We start from the raw sequence: 19281 nt of genomic DNA, 5'->3' as shown, positions 1-19281 counted from the left end.
AAAACCCTGGAGAAACAAACTTAAAGTAATATAGAAATGAAAGCAGCTTTGCACCTGAGGTCGGATGAAGTGATCAGGGTTCTGCACATTCTGGTAAGACAAAGTTCTACGAAGTGGACACGTCAGCTGCTACCAAGGCTGAGCACAAAGACATTTGTTTATAAAACCCTAAAATGTGAGAACTGAAACCAGGGCTCCTCTGTCTCTCTGGTGTCACAGATGAGAAAACTGAGCCTCCTGGAAGAAGCAGTGACTTGCCCAAGAACACAGCAGTTTTTACCAATGCCTAGAAGGATAACATCTAAGCATTTCAGTTTAAGGCAGAACTTTAATTAAGAAATAAATTAGGAGTCAGCACACCCTCAGAAGAAAATAAACACCTTTTATCTGATGCAGGAAAGAAGAACAAGAAAGAAAAGCAACAGAAAAAAGAATTTTTAACTGTGCTGGAAATAAATTATAGTTCAAATTTCAAAGGCAGGGCATTTTTCTTTAAAAAAGTAAAATGCATCGTGTAGCTCACACACACACCCCACACACACACATGCACACGCAATAATAGGGTAATAGACTGCATTTTATTTTTTTTTTTTTAATTCTATCAATCTTTCAATTTCCCCTTAATTCTCAAGTGGAAAGTTTCCCACTTTCATATATACTGAATTAAGATTTTTCAATACAGATAATTATAAAAGCAAATTAAAATCAAGCTCTTTGTAGAAGTACTTCGGTAATTTTAATTTTATTCATCTTTATAATATAAAAGTAAAGTATCAAAAGACATCCCAAAAGGAGGTCATCTGGCATTCTGCACAGTGCAAGGTTAAAGGGTGTAAAAAATAACACGGGCAGAGATGAGAACACGTTAGGAGTCCAAGATCAGCATTTTAACGCAACTCTCTGGAGATCTCCATTGAGTTAGCATATCCAAGTGCCCTGAAATCTCGATCTTTCTTCATGGCACTTGATTAAACTTCAGCTTGTGAAAATTTCTAAATTATCTTCATCCTGTCCAACTTAAAACACACTCGGGCCCGTCAAGACCCTCCCTCCTCTCACCAGGACACTGCGGCCCAAGAGGAGCAAGGTGTAGGGGGCTGTCCCTGCACCCGCCAAGCCCCCAGTTCCTTGGCAATGGTCTAGCCCCGAGGCTCTGGGAGCAGTACCAGTGACACCTGGGCCGGCACCGCAAGCTGAGCAGCACCCCCGCCTCTCCCCAGCCCTTCCCCCCCCCCCCTGCCCGGGGTCACACACTTCCCTGGAGCTCGTCAAGAATTCCCAAGAGGCCAAACTGCCCAGGCTGGGCTGCTCTGTCCAAGCCCACTCCAGCTGCCCCACCGCGGTTCAAGGGACGGCCTCTCCAGGCTCATCCTCCAGCAAAGGTCTCCAGGTCCCCCTCAGGGTTCAAATCTCTGGCAAGACAGCCTCCCCAGCATCTTCACTGTCCCCAGTGCCCTGACCCCAGGCCAGCCTGCCCCGGGCAGGAGCCCGCCTGTCCCGCACCAGAGCCCGCTCCCGTCTAAAGCACGGCTGGGCCTCATTGTGCAGCCCTTTCCACCGCTTGAGCCCTCCCTCTGATTTTTCTATTATTTCCCTCCCTGATGTATCAAGCTTTCCAATCAGCCTGCCAAAAGGCCTCGGGCTATACAAAAGAGAGCCACTGCGCAGTGATTTAAAACATCCGGCCTCTGTTAGATGAGCAAGGCCTATCATAAAAACTGAAATACCAGCAAGCTATGGTAAAATCAGACCATCCAAAGGAAAGAGCCAACGGAGTGCACAGCATGTGCTCTGTCTGCCCTGAGAGGCAAGGCCGCCTTCGCTGCTTCTTATAATAAGGGTCTGACAGCAACTCTGACCAGGGGAGCAGGGATACACTGTCATGGCCACCCTGGCTCACACGAAGACAGGCCATCTGCTTGGTTCAAAAGGTCATCTAACTCCATCAGGTTCAAAACTCCAGGCCCCATCTCTAATTTGATAACTCCATCATTAGTCACTCTGCAGCCACTCACAGATCCCTGCCTACAACACAAAAGGGAGAATTCCAGTCGGCACAGTCCAGGTCAAGGCAGTGAAACGGTGCACCTGGAGAAACTCGACTCACCGGGGGAAGTGAGGCAGGTGGGGGCAGTGGGTGTTCCTGGGGGAAGCAGAGGAGCAGCTCCCCCTGCCTCCCTCCTACCCCGCCATTCATCATCAGGAACACACTTCGCACCACTGCGAAATTCCTCTCTCAACACTTCCCCAAACAGGATGTGTCCGATCAGTGAGTCATGAAAAATCGGTTATTTCTAAAAATCCTCTGGAAGGAAGGTATGGGAGAAAATTTCTAAAGGGAGAGAACAAAAAGACAATAAGCAAAGCTAATGAAGCATTCAAAAGGCAGGAAGTGGGGTGGCGGGGTGGGGGGGGACCCCTCTGTGACCTAACCCCACAGTGGCTGCCTGGCCTTTCATATCACTCCCCCCGCAACCCCCCACCCTCCCAACCCCTACCCCCGCTCAACTCAAGAGTGCCGCCCACTGCACCCCAGAACAAATCCATCTTCCTGCACCTTGTCACACCCACTCAGCTAGTCAAACCCTGGCTTTTTAACCCATTAGAGCCCCAGCTTCTGAGATCTATCCAATGCCTGTCCTCCCCTCCCCGCAGGCATCCTAGCGCCCCCAGAGGTAATCTCTGTTATCCGTGCTCCGTAAGGACACTTGGCACACGTTGCCTTGTGCCAGAATCTGCACCCCATCTTACCTCCCTCCACTAGACCACAGCAGCAGCGCCAGCGGCCATGAGTCCTCTCCACGGGACAAGCTCGGGCTAAGTGACCACGGGACTTTTCTCATTTAATTCCTACACCAATCCCGCACCCAGGCAGCATTATTAGCGGCTCCCGGTTTACGGATTTAGGAGGCTCAGGCTAGAAAACGGAGAGGCAGAGCAGGAGTATTGTGCTGAAAGCAGGAGCTTCGGAGAGCAAGGGCCGGGGCTGAAGCCGGCTCCACTCAGCCCAGCTCCGCCGTCCTGGGCAGCTACCTCGCCTCTGTGTCCCAGTTTCCTCTTCTTTAACACAGATGACACCTTACATGACCACAAGGTGGTCAGAAGGATTAAATACATCTAACTTTTGTGAAGCTCTTAGTGCTTGGCACTAGGAAGTGTTACACGTTTGTTAAATGAGAGTGAAGGAGCCTCCCCACCCAAGGTCACGCCAGTATGAACCTGCTGAAGTCAGTGTTGGAGTCCAGACCCCGCTGGCTTCAGCACCGATGCTCTCATCACTGTCAGGAGCTCCTCCCGGGTCCGGCCATTCCTCCCGCATCCCTGAGTTCCTGCAAAGCACACTGGTCCCAGGTGACCACACAAGTTTTACAAGCGTAATTGAGGAGTGAAATGTGAAGAATTTATAAAAAGCTGTGTCTGAAAAGAGATCAGAAACACCAAAGAACTACCAGGACCTGCAAAAGAAACACCTTCGAGAAGCATAAAAGCCTCTCACCAAGGGGACCTTAGAACCTGGACGTCCGTCCTGACTACGCCTGTTGTAGAGACCGTGACATTGAGAAATATGACAGTGCTACCAACGGGAAGACAGGGCAGGAGGTCACCAGGGCTTCTCAACGCCTTCACTATCTGAAAGACTCTTCCACGCCCCAACACAACACCTGCTTCCCCTGTAACTGTCACGTGGGCATCAATCACTGTCACTGAAGCAACCCCGGGGATTAATCTCCCAGCATCACGGACCATAACTAGATGACTCACACAGTTTCAAGCCCCCTCTCTGAAGCATTCAGCTGGGGAGCTACTTTGGTCCCACTAGTAAAAAATAAAATAAAATAAGGAGCACAGACTGGCAGCACTGTCCCTTCATAAAGAGCAGCGATCTAGAACTAACCTAGAACTACAAAGGTGATCCTCAGAGCCTGCTGGAACAGAACAGACAGTGGCTGCGCTGCATCTCACCCTCAAGCTCCTTCCTGCAGAGCAGCAAGGCAATCTCAACCCCTTCTTCATGGGTGACCACTCTAATTCCCAAGGGCCTGAGCCATTCAAACATGCTCTCACTTTTTTAGGGGATCTATACTCACGAATTCAGCTCTCCAGCACTACCGTCTAAGAATCCAAGTCTCTTCTCTTTGGCCAAAGAAACCAGATTTCTAGGGACCGGAATACTGCTGTTTCTGGAACACCATGGGTCACTCCCTGTGATCTAAGCTGCACCTGCTGGCCAGTTTTATTCATTCAACAAACTTATATTATGCATCAAGCATGATGTAGGTCCCGGGAATGCATCATTAAATAAAAGAGTCAAAACTACCTGCCCTCATGAAGCTTACAATCTAATGTGGAGGAGGGGAGGAGACAGATATTACCAGTGTAATGAGTAAAGAACTTACTAGGTTAAGAGGTGGTAAATGCTGTGGGAGGAAAGGGAGGAGAGTGAGGCAACTGGTGTAAACCATGAGCAGTGCCTCTTGAAAAGGTGATGTTTCAAAGAGGAAAAAGGAGTGAGCCACGTGGAGCACCTGGCAGGAAAGAAGACAGCTCTGGACAGAGGGAACAGCCAGAACAAAGGTGCAGCAGAAGCACGCCGACGCGTGTGCAGAGCAGCCAGGAGGCAGCATGGCTGGAGCAGAGGAGGTCAGAGGAGATGATGCACGGTGCCTCATCACAGGGCTGAGGGTGAAGAGGAAAACGAGGGCAGCACTGACAGAACACCAGCTGCCGTACCTCAGCGAGTGTTTCCCAAGTGCAGGCCACCAGACGAATAAGCAGGTCTCTGCGCTCAGCGAGGTCACAGTCCTCGGAGGCAGGTGTGGTGTGACCGTTCACGCGCTGAAGAGCGGTGCCACGGAGGCAGTGCAAAGCCGGGAGAAGGACCTAGCACAGCCTCCAAAGATGCGCCGCTGAACTTTCTAGGACTGGCAGAGACGAGAGGAAGAGGAAGTGGCTCTGCCAGCTGAGATAACGTTCACGAAAAGACAGGGATGCACGTGGCTCTGCCGGCTGAGATAACGTTCACGAAAAGACAGGGATGCACGGCGGGGTGATGCGTGGAGTGTGGCTGCTGGGGAGAATGGGGATGGGCTGGAGAGGCTGGGGCCAGAGTCTGGTCACGAGCCAAAAACCCGAGGGAGTCACAGTGAGCTTTAAGCTCTGAAGTTAAAGCCCACGTCTGTTTCAGGATGAGCTCTGTGACTGCAGCCGGTGGGGAGGCCGGAGGAGAGGTGAGCTGAGAAGCAACCAGTGCCCACTGTGGCCGAGGGAGTGAAGAGTCAGAGCAGGCGAGGGGAGAGGACGCCTAACCACTCGGAGGCACACCGTGCGGCCTCACAGAGCACTTTCCAAATGGCGCACCAGATCCGACAGGGCGGCGCGTGGCCCCTGACTCCCGCCTGCAGCAGGAAAAGGCGAGGCTGCCAGTAGACCCCTCCCCTCCCCACCCCTCCCCACCCCAGCGACACGGAGATGTTACAATGGCAACACGTTAAAGTGCAGGAAGTCTCCAAAAAGCACTGCAGGAGGGGTCACATCCAGCAACGCCAAAGGACCAGCCAGCCAGGCCTCCTGCTTCAGGGGCGTCCGTGAGCAAGAACATGGCCCTCAAACAGGCGGGACGACAAAAGTCAGGTGGGGGTGGGCAGTGAGGGCAGGCGTCCTCCATACCAGCTGGGCAGGCAGTCAGATGTCTGAACACGGGTACCAGGCAGAGCCCGGCCTCCAGACCGACGCGGCTTTGTCGTGCAAGTAAAAACCATTTATCGGCATTTGTCAAGTGGCAGGCCTAGGTCATGACATCATGAAGCCCAGGCTACCACCACCACACGAGACCCCACTAAAACCGGGGGTGCAGACCTAGACATGACTTCATCGAAGTCCCCTAACAAGTCCCTCTGGACCGAGGTCGGAGGAAAGCTGAGCAAGGGAAGTTGGAGCGCAGAACAAGATGCAGAGCCTGCAGCCCAGGCAGGAGTCCGAGGGAGACTGTCAGCGGCTCCCAGGAGGGAACAAGTCTGGCCGGAGAGCTGGGAGGGGCAGAACCACACAGGAACCCCCTCCCAGCAGCCAGAGACGGCACCACCGATCCTGCTGGCAGGAAGGGGAAATGCTCTTGCTCACGCTGGTATACTACAGAGGAGGAAGGAAGTGGCACAGGGAAAGTGACCGACATACAACCACAGACCAAGTCGAGCCAGGCAGTGGTCTCCTCTCTACAACTGGGCAGGTTTTCGTGCTGCCGGGAGACAAGAAGCTGGCAGGCCGAGGGCCTCCCTCACACTCCACAACTCGCCGGTCCACGAACCCCGGCGGCCCTGTGCTCATGGCACTATCAACCAGGCCCTGCACCTGGCCCTCGTGTCTGCCACAGATGCCGCTGCCGCCTTGACCTCTGTCCTCCCAGCGACCCACACAGATCCTGTCTGATCTGATGGAGAGGGCTGCTCCAGGGATCGGAAAATGCAGATGTTTGCCTAACCACCTCCCCTCTGCTTTCCCCAGCCCTGCCCTTGCTCTCCGCCGCGAAGGAAAACAAGAAACATCCTTTTCACCGAGTGCTGGGGAGACACAGCCTCCTTACCAAGCGGTTCAGGAGATGCAGGCACTGTACTTGGCAGCCTGGCTCTCGTCGGAACCTGGGTCCACTTGCAGAGGCTGACCTCCACGCCTCCACCCCTCCACCCTCCCACCCCTCCTCTTCAGGAGGCTGCGTCCACCCAGGGAAAGCTGCCCGCAGTCTGATTACAGGACTGTGCTCTGGGGGGCCAGTCATGGCACAGTTTTTCTGGATGGTTCCACAGACTTCCCAGGCCCCAGACTCAGCCCGAGGGGGGCTGTAAGACTCCTCCACAGTAAACCTGCACACCCAGGGCCGGGCAGATCCCAGCACACAGCAGCTCATCTGTACTGTGTCGCCGGGTTCTGCACAAGCCCTGGGCAAGCAAGCCCGTTCACTCCTGCACGTTGTTAGGAGCAACTTGATGTTGCCATAGCGACCGCCTTGGTCTCCTGCCGCATTTATCAAACCACATCCTAATTGTTTGTTTACGCGTCTGTTTACCCCCGAAACTATCAACTCCTAGAAATCCAGGACGCTCTCTTTATTCACATTAGGAAGGGCCCCAGTGCCTGAACAGGACAGGCAGAGCTCCAGTGAATGATGCAAAATAAGCAAACACAACAACTTCTTGCAAAATCATGAAGCTATTCCCAACCAACGCCTTCCTTTCCTCTTCGAGCTGGGTGAGAACCTCTCCTCACTCCACACACACGTCTCCACCCCAGCCCACAGGGCCCAAAGGCCCCAACACCTCCCCTGCCCAGATGGAGAGGTGAACACAGAGCGCATGGCCCTCCCCAACTGAGCCCTGCACTTTTTTTTTTTTTTAAAGATTTTATTCATTTATTTGAGAGAGAGAGAAAGAGAGAGCGAGCGCGCCCAGGAGCATGGGGCAGGGAGGGATGAGGAGCAGAGGGAGAGGGACAAAGCAGACTCTGTGCTGAGCGTGGAGCCTGACACAGGGCTCCATCTCACGACCCTGAGATCATGACCTGAGCAGAAATCAAGAGTCAGACGCTCAACCAACTGAGCCACCCAGGAGCCCTGGCCCTGCACTTTCTTACCTTTCTCCAGGCAACTCGTCTTGCCCGCCCAGGCTCAAGTACTTTGTCCCTTCCAGGAGGCTCTCTCCTATCTCTCTGTTATCATTTGTCTGCCACTGACTCCACAGATCTCCTAGTGGTGTTCGTGGGCGCCAGGCCTTGTTCCAGGCTACCTCACACCTGCTTGTGCTTCCAGATCCAGTAAAGGTCCAGGCTCTCACAGGAAGCAGTGCTAACCACAGCAGTCCCACCCTCCTCTCCAGACACAGGCTGCCCTCTCCTACTAGGCTAGCAGCACACGTGGGAGGGCGCGCACATCTCTGACCTCCCGCACAGCTGCCCCAGAGCCCAGCTCAGCACCGGCTCGAGACAGCATTCGGGCTGGGTATCAGCAGATGCAGAGCTCCTCCGTCAAGGCCCAGGAAAGTTCAGAAGGTGAAGACAACAGAGGTGGGGCTAACGCCCCTGTTGTTGCCACCAGTGACACATTCCCACACCAGGAACAGTCATGGCCCTTAGCAGAGAGCTGGGGAGCACTCCCTCCAGGAGACACCGAAATCTTCCACCTCTGGTGCCGCTGGAAATGTCAGAGAAAATCATCAGGAAACAGGACTATCGATGTACTTCAAGATTGTGGCAATAAAACGAAAATTTTAGTTACAGAGCACTATTCAGAAAGAGTACCACTCACAGTGTCTTTGTCAACAGAGCAGCATAAATTTACATATATTAGGTACCAATAGACATAATTTGCATGTGGGTGTGCCGGCTCACATACACATCCTGTTGTCCCTTGGGATTCTGAGAAATTCAGTGTTCAAACGCACCAATGGTTTTTTGCCTATGTGACAGCCAGCTGGAACGATGGAAGACCATTCACTCATCATTCACAGATGAACTCTGCTCAGGAGGAAGGGCACCATTTACTATGTCCAACATAACAAAAATACATCATCGGCCTCCAAATGGGCTTATTTCTCCCGCAGCCACCCAATCGCCTTTCTCCAAAGAAAGAGATCTAAAACATCAAAACAAAGCAACCAAAAGGAATGAGAAAATCATAAAAAAAGAGATTACAGACTCAAAGACTGGGTACCACTCAGCTACCACCTCAAATCCCCTTCTCTTCTTAAGGATAACCAAGTGAGTGGGAGGGATGTAAAAAAGGGAACATGCGACATAACCAGAATACTGTGACACACGACAGAAACATTTTTAACACTAAAGAAAGATAAGATTCTCTCAAAAGGATATTTCATTCCAATGATAAATAATTCAAGAGTGATGGCTTCTCATGATTATATGGTCAGAGAGTACCTCCTGTCACAGACATGACAGAAATGATGCTTACACTCAAATTCAGGAGCTCTTAAAAACATTTTAATTTAAAGATTCCCCCCACTGCATTTAAATTATAATTACACCTACACTCATAATGTTATCTGAGCTTTCCTTTCCAATCCTGCTATTATCTACTTATAATGAATAAACAGTACCTTTTCCTGGAACAGCTAATACCACTAGTATTAATAGTAACGGCTACTATTAGCTCTTCTCTGATGTGCAAATATTTCTAAATTATCTGTCCTCTCTAGTCATTTCTACAGATAGCAACATGTAACAAACAATGCACATACAACACTTGCAATCTCTTTTATTATTTTTTTAACTTTACTTCGAGTAGCCAACATACAGTACATCATTAGTTTTTGATATAATATTCCAAGATATATTAGAGACTGGCCAATGAGGTTTCTAAGTGTATGAAATCTGTGGCTGTGCACCTGTACTCCTCAATGTTATACCCAGACGTTTTCTTTTTAACTCAATAAAATGGTTAGTGAGCAGCTCTCAGCTGCTCAGATGGTTCTGGGTAACAGAGCGGCCATTCATTGGGCAAGAGCTATAAATCCTTGTTCAAGTCTCACGACTACCCCCCAAACTAAATATCTTATTTCACGAAGCCATTAAATCTCCGGCAGGCTGTTTGCTCAGCTGCAAAATGGGCATAAGACTCATCCCGCCCAACTTGTGTTTTGAAAAAAATTAAGTATAAATAAAAATAAGAACCTTACTTTAAAAAAAAAAAGCGCTCCTGCTCTCAGGAGTTTGCAGTTTGGTTTCAGGAAATAAGAACACAAACGCAGGAAAAAGGCCCACAGTGCGAATGGTGCTCTCGCTTTGTAAGAGATTAATCATCCAAAGACGTTCAGGGAGGGCCTCGGTGCCCAGCACTGAAGGGCACAGGGCACAGGACACCAACGCCGTCCTCACCACACACACGCCCTCATAACGAAGGGCTAAAGGTGCGGCAGAAGCGAAGTGTCCTCAGGCTGTAGGACGGGGAGCTAACAGAGGCTGAAGTGATGGATGGAAACTTCTTAAGCACAGCAGGGCTAGAGAAAGACTGAGAAGGTAGATGGGTAGGATTATAGAGCCACGCAGGGGAGGAAATCCTCTGCCATCTGATAGTTCCCCAGGCACACGACTCTCGAGCATCCCACCTTGGTCTCACACCGAACCCCCCATCCTCACCCCTCTGGGCTGGGCTCCACTGACAATCACCCTGCCCCAGCCACCCTCCATGCCTCCGTCAGGCCCGGTGGAAGGGACCAGCTCCGAGACCAAGGGGTGCTCAGCCTGCAGTCTCTCTCTAGACCTCAGGCCCTTCTCAAGCCTGGAGTGAGAGCTGGCGAGGCGGCATCCGGACAGAGAGCACATGCGGGAAAGCTATGCACAAGTAAGGGAAAAGCCCGGTCTATAGATGGCTGACATTCGAGTGGTGGGCAACAGACTTCTCTGCGTTTTCTTCTAGGCTGCCCGTGCCTGCTCCTTAGTGCTCCCTGCCACTCAGACACACCCCCAGGCTAACAGCCCAGTAGGAAGCCGGAGAAGTGATCCAGGATGATCCCTCCTGGGGCACCAGGGAGCACCTGGCAGAGGCCAGGTTCACAACCTCTCTGGCTCAGCTTCCTGCACCCGCCTGCCTGTCACTAACGCCTGCAACGGGTGGCAGGACAGCCAAGGAACGAGGCAAAAGGTATCATAAGGGGGGGAAAGCTGCAGAGGGGCGGCAGGCAGACCTGTGAGTCCCGCCTGGCCTACGGGAGGTGCCCCTGCTCTCTTCATACGCATGTTGGTGATTACTAAGCATATATGACCGTAGACACGTCACGTGCCTTAGGTAAAATAAGTAAGTACTGAATGAATAAACTCATGGCTGATCTTTTATTGTTAAGTGGTCAGTTCCTTAAAGGCAGAGACAAGATTGTATCTCTAATATTTTTGGTATAATGTGCACCTCTCACATATGGCATTATAGCTACGTATGTGATACACTACCAGAGATCAGACACTCAACCTGAGTCCCTACTGCGTGCAAGGCACTGGGGGTACCACGTGCTCTCAAATACGTGCATGCATGAAACAAACCCCACCTTCAAGGTGCTGGCCTGCTGTCACCTCCCCCCGTAGCTTTCCTTCCTCCTCTCCCTGGAACAATCCTTCTTTCTCCTCCTCTCTAGCTCACGAGAACCCTGAAGGTGTGAACTTTGTGGAGCCCAGACCCTGGTACAGAGCAGGTGATCTATGTATTTAATGAAGGAAAGATGAAAGCCTAAACCACCAATCACAAACCAACCGACTCTAGGAGATAGCCGAAGCCCGAAGACAGGTCTGACAAATGGGTTACCGCCATTTCATTCCCCTGCAGTACGCGCCCCCCTTCCACCGTATTCCCACTGCCCTACTTCAGACCCCAATGAGCCCTTCCTTGGGCAGTGGCCATTGCTTCCCTACTGGGCCCCTGCCTTGGGTCCTACTCACCCTCCCACCCCATGCCAAACCATTCTTCCTGAAGCCCGGCTCTGCTCAGTTCACTCCCCTACTCAAAAGCCTTTTCCCTGCAAGCCTGGACAGAAAAGACTGCTTCCACAGGGAGCAAGTTCCAGGTCACCACAGCAAACAGAGGTGTTTGAAGCGGGGGCTCCCGGGACACGTGGGCCGCTAGACTAAGCAACTCTAAAGCTCACTGTACCCACATCCGGCGCAGGCTGGCAAAGACTCTGTTCTCATACTCCGCGCTCTCACCCAGAGCTGGGAAAACGTTCTCTATGAAGAGCCAGACAGTAAATATTTTAGGCCTTATGGGCACATATACAGTCTCTGTGGCATACTCTTTAGACTTTTGGGTTTTTATAACTCATTTTAACCTATAAACACTATTTATAGCTTACCCTTTTTTTTTTTTTTTTTTTTGCATATAAAAACAAGCTGTGGGCTATAATATGCCAACCTCTGCCTTGACCAGAGAGGGGCAGCTCCAAGTACCCCAAAGCCAAACTGCATTACTGTAACTTCCACAACACCTCAAGCTACGCCTTCCTGTGTCCTCCTTTGACGAGATTCTTGCTTCAGAAGTGTGTCAGCACCGAGGAGGGAAGCAAGGCCGCCCCCAGCATACACGGAGCACCCACATTTGCTTGGGCCACCACACTCCACACATGCAGAACACTTTAGGCTCTGGCACCTGAGACATCCCAGGTTTGTGCCACGGATGGATGGATGGACGGACAGATGGACTGGTCAACCGATGGATCAAAACACGGATCGAAGGACAGACGGACAGAGAAATGGACAGAAAGGGACCAACGAAGTGAGTCAGAGAGTAATTACTTTAAGAATTCAGAGAAGAAAGTGGTCCTGATGGACTGGGGATGTGAGGGAAGGGTTTACAGAAGAAAAGACATGATTAATATATTTTTCAACAAAGAAATTAGATATTAACTAGGATGCTTTTTAGAACAGAGATCTTGATAACTCTGAAAAAGATTTTCCTGTTTCAAAGGATGACATGACAATCTTGATTTGGCAAGTAAAAAGAAATTTATTTCTAAACACACAGAAAACCTTCTGAAGGGAAAGATACAAAATCACAAAATCAAAACAATTACCTGCACTCTCACACTCTCACATTCAATAGACACTTTTGAGAACTATGCACCGGGCCCCATGTTGGCTGCTGATGATTCAAAGAGAAGTAATACTTACGCCTTATCCCAGGCACAGTCTGGCGTGAAGGTCCAACATGAGAGCTCGGAACTGCAAGCAGGGGGAACTCCGGATCTGGAAGCTCCCTCACCCCAAAAAGGAAGTGCCAAAACACTCTGAGGTCGGACAGGAAACCACATGGCTCATTCTCCCCCCACCCACACTCTTGAAGAGCAGACAACTGAGGGCCAAGGGCTGTCCCCACTTACGTCTGCGTGTCCCAGAAACAGATTTCTACATCAGGTTACCCACGGCCCAAACTCCATCCTGGAAACTATACCAAAGGCCTCATTTGGGCCAACACCAACGGAAGAAGGTGTTCTACACAGATTAGTTTTCTCAGGAAACTAAAGCTCATCAAAATTACACCACAAAACCCAGAAACTATTTTCATGCAAATTCTCCTCAGTGGACCGCATGCTTCCCTGCCCCCCCTGCCCCCCCCCCCCCCCCCGCAGCAGAGAGCACCTATCTGGACTCTTCACGCTCTGCCATAGCATCGTGGGAGCCCCAGGAATTCCTGCAGCAGGGGTGGCCCCACGTTCGGCAAGAGTCTAATTCTTTCTTTTCCTCCCTTCCAGTGGCCTCAGCTGTTGAGCACTGGTCTCTGCTATTTCTGTTTTACTCCATGGTCTTTTCTAGAACCTTGAGGATGACATGACCGAGAAACAAAATGGGGTTCCTAGCAGCTACTTTACACTTACTTGGGGGTTCTTTTTGTTTACTTCCCAGTTATGGTCCCCAGCTTTAATTATTCAACCTAATGCTGTATTTTCTTTGGAAAAAAGCAATAACAAAATCCTGAAACACTCATTGGCTGACACTAGTACTCCCTAATCCAACCCCAAATCGAACAGCATTAGAACCCTGCAGCAGCTCGCCTTGTATCAGGGCAGAAATAAAGCCTGGAATGGGACATGTCAGGCTCACTGGCTTCATGCACAGACGCTTGAGGAAACACAAGGTGGTTCATAAATTAAAAGAGCAAATAAAACAGGAGCCCTTAGGAGATTTCATATTAGCTATGACTAAAGCAATTTCGTCCTAAGATCAATCAAGCCTCCTTTACTTTGCTGAGACCATAAAGAAAAAAACTGTGCACTTCAAAAATTAAGTTCCTTCCACATTGCCACAGAAGATAATAAATCATTTTTTAAAACACAGAACAATAAACCCAGTTCTGGAAAATGGAGGCAGTATGGCAGGAAAGAAGGCCAACTTTTTTTTTTTTTAAGTTTTCAGTTTTGAATTTTTTTAATTTTATTTTTTATAAACATATAATATATTTTTATCCCCAGGGGTACAGGTCTGTGAATCGCCAGGTTTACAGACTTCACAGCACTCACCATAGCACATACCCTCCCCAATGTCCATAACCCCAACCCCCCCAAGAAGGCCAACTTTAAATGTCATCAGCAAAGCAGCAGCTTACCAGTGGGTCTGGAGAGATGTAGGAAGGCAGGCCTCAGCCGGAAATCCCAAATTAAAGCTTCCCTCCTGAGTCCCCTCTGGCTAGAATATCATCTTCTAAAAAGAAAACACAAGGCGGCCCCTTGGGCCTGGAAATACAAGGAAGGAGTGAAGGTAGGAGAGAAAGCAGGGGAGAAAGAGAGGGAGAGAATTTTAAGCTTCAGACACCACCTAAATTGCAGCATAGGCAACTTGGTCCCCAAGGAAAAGACAGAGACAGGAGCGTGGAGGACGGAAGAGGAAGATGAAAAGGGTGAAGGACCGTTCTGTCTCCTTCACGATCTTTACCGTGGGCCACTCCCGCTGGCAAGCGATCCAGCAGCACCACTTCTGAATCAAAAGCCGGCAACCTGGCAAGCCACAACCAAGACAAAGAAAAGCCACAGGTTCTGACAGCCCAGCAGCTCCAGCAGTAAACACACCTCATTCCTATGTGCCAAAACAGAGATTCACAAGGTGAGAAGAAAACCAGGAATCCCAACAATTACCTTTTGTCAAAAAGTAAGTGGTCTCTGCAGTGAACAAATCAAGATGATGCTTCTCAAAAGGAGCAACCCAAAAGCCACGTTAAGCAGCAGACACAACGGGCTGTTCAGAATTTGCTGCTACAGAAACAGACAAGGCCGTCTCCTGGGCCGTGAACTTCCCAGGTGGCTGCTGAAGCTGAACATCCCGGCTGAACGAGGCAAATATCAAAACCCACTTACCAGCCCAACCTCACTTTGCAACCAGAGACCAAGCAGACCAGTCTTCCAATTTCCTTAGTATATTCAGAGCCCAGATGAGAAGGAGCAAAACAAATTAAACATAAGGAATTTTGGCTGTACATACAAAATGCTTTAATTCTTAAGTCAGTCATCCCACAAAGTAATCAAGCCCCTATTCTGCACAACGCACTGGGCATTTAAAGATGATTAGGAACTGACCCGGCAACTACACAATACAAAGAAATGAAGGACACCCAGATTGTTAAAGAAGAAATAAAACTATCTCTATTAGCAAGTGACATTATCTTAAATATAGACAATCCTAAGGCGCGCACGCACACACACGCCTCTATGAGAACTAATGAACAGACTCGTCGAGATTGCGGGATATAATATATACAAAAGTTTATTATATTTCTATGCATTAATAAATAATCCAGAAAGGAAATTAAGAAAACAATTCCATTTATAATAGCATCAAAAAGAATGAAACACTCAGGAATAAATCTAACAAAAGTGTAAGACCTGTACACGAAAACTGCAAAACATCATTAAAAGAAATTAAAGGCTTGGGGCACCTGGGTGGCTCAGTGGGTTAAAGGCTCTGCCTTCAGCTTAAGTCATGATCTCAGGGTCCTGGGATCGAGTTCTGCATGGGGCTCTCTGCTCAGCAGGGAGCCTGCTTCCCTCCCTCTCTCTCTGCCTGCCTCTCTGCCTACTTGTGATCTCTGTCTGTCAAATAAATAAATAAAATCTTCAAAAAAAAAAAAAAGGAAAGAAAAGAAATTAAAGACTTAAATAAATGAAAAACATCCCAAGGTAACAGATGAGAAAATGCTAAAAATGGGTTAAGATGTCTGTACTTCCAAAATTGATCTGCAGCTTAAATGCAAAATCCATCAAAGTCCCAGCTGGCTTTTTGGCAGAAATTGACAAGTCAATCCTAAAATTCACATAATAATGCAAGGGACCCTGACTAGCCAAAACAATTTGGGAAAAGAACAAAGTTTAAGGACTCACACATCTTGATTTCAAAAATTACTATAAGCCTACAGTAATCAAGACTGCGTGGTACTAGCATAAGGACAGACAGAAAGATCAATGGAATAGAACTCAGGGTCCACAAATAAACCCATATATCTAAAAACAAGTGATTTTTAAAAAGGATACCCAGGGAATTCAATGGAGAAAGAACTCTTTTCAACAAATGGTGTTGGGACTACTGGATATTCACATGCAAAAGAATGAAGTTGGATCCCTACCTCATACCATATAAAACTAACTCAAAATGGATCCAGGACTTCAATGTCAAGGCTAAAACTATAAAATTCTCTGAAAAATATATAGGTATAAATCTTTGTGACTGTAATTTAGGTGATAGTTTCTTAGATATAATACCAAAAGAACAAACGAAAGATAGATATTCTGGACTTTAGCAAAACTAAAAACGTCTGTGCTTCAAAGGATACCACCAAGTGGGTAAAAAGACAATCCACAAAACCGGACAAAATATGTGCAAATCACATATTTGCTAAGAGTCTAATTTCTAGAATATATGAAGTAGTCTCACAACCCAACAGTAAATAAGACAAATAACCCATTTTAAAAATGGGCAAAGTATCTGAAGTGGAATTTCTCTTAAGTAAATATACAAATGGCCAGGGGCGCTGGGTGGCTCAGTGGGTTAGGCCGCTGCCTTCGGCTCAGGTCATGATCTCAGGGTCCTGGGATCGAGTCCCACATCGGGCTCTCTGCTCAGCGGGAGGCCTGCTTCCCTCTCTCTCTCTCTCTGCCTGCCTCTCCGTCTACTTGTGATCTCTCTCTGTCAAATAAATAAATAAAATCTTTAAAAAAAAAAAAAAAAAGAAAATATACAAATGGCCACAGGCACATGAGACAATGCTCAGGACCATAAATCATCCATTAGGAAGATGCAAATCAAGCCTATGAGTACCAGTTCACAGCCACTAGGATGGCCATCATAACAAACAAAAACAAAAGACAGACAACAGGGGCACCTGAGCAGCTCAGCTGGTTAAGCAAATGACTCTTGATTTCAGCTCAGGTCATGATTTCAGGGTAGTGAGATCAAGCCCAGCATCGGGTTCTGGTGCTGGGCGTGAAGCCTGCTGAAGATTCTCTCTCTCCCTGTGCCCCTCCTCCTTCCCTCTTGTTTAAAAGAAAAAAAAAAAAAATACACACACACACACACACACACACACACACACATATATATCAATAACAAGCACTGACAAGGATGTGTAGAAGACACAAAAATGGATGAATCCCATTTCATGAATTCATTTCATGAATCCCATGAAATGTCTAGAATAGGCAAACCATTAGAGACAGAAAATAAATCAGGGGTTGTCAGCGGCTGACAGAAAGGGGAATTGAGTGTACCTGCTAATGATAAAAGGTTTCTTTTTGGTGTGATGAAAATGTCCTGGAACTGGACAGTGGAGGACATAAAACTTTGTGAATAAAATAAAAAAATCAATGAATTAGTTTAAAAGGGTGAATTTTATGATATGTGAATTGTATCTCAATTTATAACAACAACAACAATAATAACAAACACTCCAGGAAGCCACAGAAAGGTCTTTTAAAAAAAAAAAACTCAAGTTGAAAATATAATTCAGAACCAACACTTTATTTTCAGGAGTACAAATTAGCCATTTCTTGATGATTTTTATTGCCACCACTTATTCTAGAACCTTTCAAACCCAATATATGTAATGCAAAGATCTGTGGGATTTTCAGGCTGAAAGAGTAGTCAGAGATCAGCTAACCCCGATCTCTCAATTTAGAGACCAGATGTTCAGGGCAGTGCCTTGCCCAAGGTCATAAAGCAAGGTGGAGACCAAATTAGAACCAGAATCACCTCTTCTAACTCCTTGACAAGTGCTCTTTCTCCACTCTACCATATTAACAAATCCACGGGGCTTCATAACACAGAGCGCAGCTTCCGGTGAGGAAAATACAGGCTTCTCAAAACCTAGGGGAAAGCTATGAGAACGCAGGTATCAAAAGACCAGTATTTACCTCACGTTCAATAGTCCAAATCATTTAATGAGCACAAAAGCCTGTGATACCATTTACACAACCTGCTTTTCACCAGCAAAGCAAAGCAAGACAGGGACAGAATCAAGAGACTAAGACACGCAGCAAAGACCACAAGAGCTGCTGTTCCAAGGAGAGGTGGGAGCAAACAATACTGCCCAACTTGCCCCAAACTTGAACTAGAACTGCACCCGATGACATCGCAGCTCAAGAACCAATGACACTGTTGACACCAGTGGTCTTCTGGGGAAGGGACTCTCCGAAGGGGAATGGAAGAGGTAAAGCTTATTTTCACCTCCAACCTCTTGAAAAGTATGAGCGTGAACAGCTAAGGGAACGAGAGTAGAGCAGGTGATCAGAAAAGAGTGACAAGAGGCAGGTGAGCTGTGTTGCGGGCGGGTGGACACACAGAATGTTAAGAGCCGGAGAAGCCCCGCAGCTCAGCTCATCCTGCTCTCCGTTCCGCAAATGAGGCCGCTGAGGCTAGACCACGAGCTGGTTAGCAACAGGTCAGGGCTATCGGCGGAATCGATACAGAACGAGGACTGAGATTCCCCCATTCCTCTCAGAATCTCCCCCCCAAGTCCCCTGACTGGCAACAGGGAACAGAGCCTCAGCCCGAGTCTGCCTGGACACGCCGCATCTGTGATTCACCCTCCAGTGGCCTTCTCTCAAAGCACAGATTTGCTGACAAAGAGGGAAATCCGGACGGCTCTGACCCCTGCCTACCTGGCTGTGGCATCCTTTACACAGAGCCGCGACAATGTTCTCAGTCCCTCAGCGCTGAGGAAGCCAGATCTCTCCTTTTAACTCACTTCAAGGCAGTTAAGGTCACTTAATAAACACCTCTGATGCCCAGCACCTCTCCAGGGCCCAATGTCTGATGGTCCTGTCTGGGCAATCACACGTCCTCTAAGTCAGCAACAACGGGGGCCGGCCCACAGAAGGTCTACGGTGATCAGCCTGCACTACAGAGACCTCCCAGAGAGACCTTAAGAGAAACAGAGACGCCAGCAGGAGACGTCAGGTGATGCACGCAAGGACCAAGGGGCTTGAGAGCCAGGACGACCGGGCTGATGTCAGCGTGTGGCCGGGGGTGCCGTCAACGAGCGGTGTGGGATGGGGAGCTGCAGCCAGGGGACCGGTCTGCACCCTGACTTCCTCAACCGTGAGACAGAGACAACGGGACCCACCTCAAGGATCACTGAAAGGATTCGATCTATTTAAAACACAGCACAGTCCTTAAAACACAATTAAGGCTCGACTCAAAGAAATGTCAGCCACTGTTGCAGTTTAAAAAAAAAATATGTGTGTGTGTGTGTGTGTGTGTGTGTGTGTATAAAATATAAGGATGTGATTTCTTGTGGGAAGCTCATGAAAGAGGCCTCTA

The 19281-nt window shown here is 48.7% G+C and overlaps 1 protein-coding gene and 1 long non-coding RNA gene across 2 annotated transcripts in view; both read right to left on the bottom strand.

Moving 5' to 3' along the window:
* ASAP2 (ArfGAP with SH3 domain, ankyrin repeat and PH domain 2) overlaps positions 1-19281 on the bottom strand; it is a 169785-nt gene that overhangs the window by 141572 nt on the left and 8932 nt on the right.
* Positions 11250-14994, bottom strand: LOC125108361 (uncharacterized). Its single transcript, XR_007129883.1, has 3 exons — positions 14401-14994; positions 14084-14178; positions 11250-13599 (listed from the first exon to the last, which is right to left on the bottom strand). It is a non-coding gene; the product is annotated as an uncharacterized LOC125108361 (long non-coding RNA).

This window comes from Lutra lutra, chromosome 9, assembly GCF_902655055.1.
Source record: "Lutra lutra chromosome 9, mLutLut1.2, whole genome shotgun sequence".
NCBI classification, from domain to species: Eukaryota; Metazoa; Chordata; class Mammalia; order Carnivora; family Mustelidae; genus Lutra; species Lutra lutra.
Note: the sequence above shows the minus strand (reverse complement) of the source record. Positions and strands in the feature narration are given on the sequence as shown.